Source organism: Propithecus coquereli, unplaced genomic scaffold (assembly GCF_000956105.1).
Source record: "Propithecus coquereli isolate 6110/MARCELLA unplaced genomic scaffold, Pcoq_1.0 Scaffold174, whole genome shotgun sequence".
NCBI classification, from domain to species: domain Eukaryota; kingdom Metazoa; phylum Chordata; class Mammalia; order Primates; family Indriidae; genus Propithecus; species Propithecus coquereli.
In genome coordinates, this window is record NW_012142080.1 from 165,703 (window position 1) to 170,402 (window position 4,700).

Genomic DNA, 4,700 nt, shown 5'->3' on the forward strand with positions numbered 1-4,700 from the left:
GTAACTATAATAAAGACTCTATTTCTCATTTTAGTATTTCGTATCAATAAGTTAAATTAGAATTGGATTTTTATTATCCTCTGTCAGTTTTAAAACAAAAAAGAAAAGAGATGTAAAATTAAATTCAGCCCATAGGCAAGAGGCACTTCCATGGTTTGAATGTTTTTGTTCTCCCCAAAATTCATATTAAAAACTTAATCCTCAATGCAACAGTATTGGGAAGTATGACCTTTAAGAGGTAATTAGGCTAGGAGGGTTCCTCCCTCCTGAATGGATTAGGGCTATAAAAAGGGCTTGCAAGAGTGGGTTCACTGTCTTGGTCTTTTCTCCTGCGAACACAGTGTTTGCCTCTTTTGCCCCTCTGCCTTCCACTATGTGAGGATAGAGAAAGAAGTCCCTCACCAGGTGCCTGTGCCTTGATCTTGGACTTCTCAGCCTCCAGAACAGTGAGAAATAAATTTCTGTTTTGAATAAATTACCCAGTCTGTGGTATTTCATTATAGCAGCACAAATGGTTTGGTGTAGTGGAATTGGTTATAATGTTAGTCAGACCTGGGTTCTGTATTGACAGAAAAGATGATTTGGAAGTAGCCTTTTACACTTTGTTATTTTCTTTTAGTGTCTTTGACCTATTGATATTTAAATGACTAGATTATTTTCAGGGATAATAGTTATATGAAATAGAAAATGATTAGGGCATGAATCCATTACAGAGTCAAAAGTAGGCAACTGCTTAAGAGTTTCAGCTATGAGTGTTTGTATTCTTAAACAGTGGCAAAGGTAGACAAGTGTTTAATAATGGCCTTCACAGCAAGCTTGTTGGAAGTCATGCAAGCAAACACAAATGAGCAAGAAAATCTCACAGTTGCCACAAGTTGTATTCCAGCTATGAACTTCTAGTCAACCATGTCCTGGAGTAGAACATGGTAATGATATAATCATATCTAGAATAAATGGCCAAAGTAACCAAAACGAGCAATACTTTGCACAAATGGAACCACCTACTTCTCCATGGCCAGCTGTTTTGTCACTAAGTGTATAGAGTTATGCAAAGATAAGGGCCCAGTAGTCTTTCACAAATTATCCGTAATGATGATGTCTCTCATTTCAGGGACATACATACCATAAAAGAAAAACCTCCATTTTTAGCAAAACTAGGAAATACATGTAATCCTTCTAGTACAAAATACATGCACAGGATACCAAAAACAGCTGAGATCTGGTAGAAGCCTGCAAGCAAAATTGAAGAGTAAAATCATGGAGAGTGACAGGTGAGCTAAGTTGTAGCAGATCTCTGGAAATGTCAGGAAAAGTGCGCTTCCTGAAAATAATGGGCTCAACTAAATACATAGCTAGATTCCTCGTTAGTAAGAATGGGTGGAGAAATAGGGTTGCAGGCAGAAGCCTTATTGAACCAGGTGTGTTTCAAAGAGGTGGAGGGAATGAGCTACCAAAAATACAAAATAAAAAGAAAGAAAGAAATGCAATAACTGGCCACACTTGCAGGAAGCTCTCTGTTCCTATGGGCAGCAGAATCTTTTATGTTAAAAATCTAGGAAGTTCCCTTGACACCTCCCTTACTTGTAATTTCTACAAAATCTAACTCATTCAATAACGAGGTAAAACAAAAACAACAACCACCAGGAACTGGGACATCATTGATATAAGATACTACACAAAGAAATTTGAAAGAGAGCAGCAAAACTTACCAATAGAGCAATAACATCAGAAAAAAATATTGTCACAGCACAGCTTTAAAAAGTGACTATTTCTCCATGATTAAAAAAATCTTAATAAATAATAAATAACTTGCATGCAGGAGGACCACAAATCAGAAATTTGAGAACTTAAGGAAATGATGACTAACAGTACATAAAACACGAGCTTTCAGAACTCGGAATTATTATTTTTTAAAGAAAAGAAAGTGAAATTACAGAAGCATTGGGAAGAATAGAGACTGAAGATAGTACACAAACAGATCTAGATGCCAGAGGAGAAAAGTGAATTCAATGACGTGGGAACAAAGAAAGAATTAAGAGGATCAGGAAGAAAAGGTAGATACAGAAACCAGACATAAGAGTTCTGATGCATAAAGGATAGAAATCCTAAAGAAAAAGCCAAAATAATAGAAGAAAATGATTATTTAAATTTTAATTCAAGATAGTGTTCCTGAAATTAAAAACAAACACACTGAAAGGCATACTAGGTGCTAGGGAAAACTGAACTAGAATAGTCCATACCAAAATGTATATTAGTAAAATTATTGTGCTTTGAAGATAAAGAAAGAATTTTGGAGTCAGCAAAGACAAAAAAAAAAAAAAAAAAAAAGAAAAAGTTACTTGCAAGTCGGGTAAAAGATTAGTCTCTAGTTTCCTCCTGGCAAAATTTAACTAAAAGACATCAAAGCAACACCTGCAAGATATTGAAAAGAAAAAAGTTTAAGGCAAACTGAATTTTAGTGTAAAAATGTTAGTAAAGCATCCTTAAACATGCAGTAATGTAGGAAATATTGTTCTCATGGGCTCTTCTTTAGGAAATTTTTTGACAATGAATTTCAGTCAACCAAGAGATGACAAAGGAAACTATGACAAAAGGATTTGTGATCATCATTAAATATATTTATTGGCAGAAATAAGACAAACAAATATGGCTCATAAAGCAAAATCCCACACTGTGTATAAGATACACATCTAAAATACAGTAATTCACAAACACCGAAAATGAAAGAATGCCTAAGGACATGCAAGACTGCGAAAAGAGAGCAGAGAACACAATTTTAATGTCAGGCTACGTAGAATTTGTGCCAAAAGCCATTTCATATTTTATTGCATCTAAAATGCCATTGATTTTATGATTTACCATTGCTTTGTTTCATTAAAAAAATATAGGTGGCCAATTGAATTGTGATAAAGTACTTTCTTATCACCCAAGATTTTTACTTTATACTTACTGAAATAAGCAGACTCATTAAGACAAAGATTTTTAAGCATCATATATCATTATTATACATTCATAAAGAGGAATATGTCAGTGAAACATTGGTTTATTACTTCTAGGAATTCTTGATGTTCAGAGATAGCTCATTTGAATCTATTGTCAACTCTGATTCCTTAATGCTCATCTTTTTCTGCATGATACCAGCTTCTGTGCCATCAAGAGCACTGGCGATGCAGCGTTTCCTAAGAGCTCTCCATTGTTGATTCTGGTACAAATCAGGGAACAGTTGGTGCATGCAAATTGGGTAATTTTAGGGGAGTCTAATAAAGGAACTATTTACACAGGTACTGGTGGTAGGTGGTAGGGAGCCCCGACCACCTCTGCGCCTGAAGGGGCCAGAAGAGAGCCAGAACCTCTCACTGTTCTCTCCTGCACTGTCATCTGGAAAGAGCCTCCCTGCCGGGGGCCAGGAGACACAGCCAGCCCGCCACAGCCTCTTCTCTGTCTGCTGCTGGGCGCCCTACTGGCTGAACGAAACGGAGAGCCAGAAAGTAAAGGAGCCCATTAATCGAGACAGTCCAACTGGAGACTATTATTCTAAGTGAAGTATCTCAGGTGTGGAAAACCAGACGCCACATGTTCTCACTGATAAGTGAGAGCTAATAGTTGGGTGCTCACGGGCACAAAGCTATGTAAAGGACATGAGAAACCAAGCAGGGGGGAGGAAGGGGGTGTGGGATAAAAACTTACCTGTTGGGTACAGCGAATACTGTTCTGGTGATGGGCACACTGAAAGCCCTGACTCAAGCATTATAGAAGATATCCATGCAACAAAAACACTTGTACTGCCTTAATTAACATTTTTAAATAAAAATAGATAAAAAATGAAACCTTTTTGGATAGTAAAAAATATCAAGACAGTCCCTCCAGGATCCTCTGGGTCTAAGACATGGCTGGGATGTCAAAACAGGGCACCTAGTAAACCGGAGCTTTTGGCCTTCTCTGCACATTTTATAGCCTTCTCTTGTCACAGCAGTCCACAGCGCTGTAATTTACTTGCCTACGTGTGTGTTTCTTCCTTACGACCCTGGGCAGGCACTCTTTCCTACTTAATTCTGCATCCCCAGGGCACAGCAGTGCATGCATAAAGCTTCGGGCATTATGGGTTGGCATTCTAAGTGTCTGGGTTCCCTGCTGGCAGTTTTGATCAGTAAGTCTGGGTGAAACCAAATACTTGGATGCTGTTACAGTCACTTCACAGGTTGAGAACCACTGAAATAAATAGTATATTTGTAGGTAAACGGTGGCAGAATGTGCACTCCAAAATATACCACTTTGGTATAACAATTATTTTGAGTTAAAAGCACTTAAAAAACAGCAGCTGCAAGAAGGACATTCTATTCTCCCCTTTTTTCCTGAAAACAGGAGATAAAAACTCCCATGTGAAAGATGCCCTCCCCATCCTGAGAAAACAGAAACATTCTGTGTCGGGTAGTCATAAGCAAGAGAATTCTGTACAAAGGGACCTTGTTAAAATAATTCTTATCTTCCTTTAGCCTGCCCACATAATTTAGTTACTTTTCCACAATTGTCTCTTTTTGTTTGACCTATTATTTTTATATTTAGGTTTTGCCACTTCTTTGGGTCTTCATTTGCTTATAAGGGCTCTAGTGTCTTGCAAAATGTCTATTCAATTTGCCTGTTTTTCTCCTGTGAATCTGCCTCTGTAAACTTAACCCTCAGGCCCAACCAGGACCCTAAAA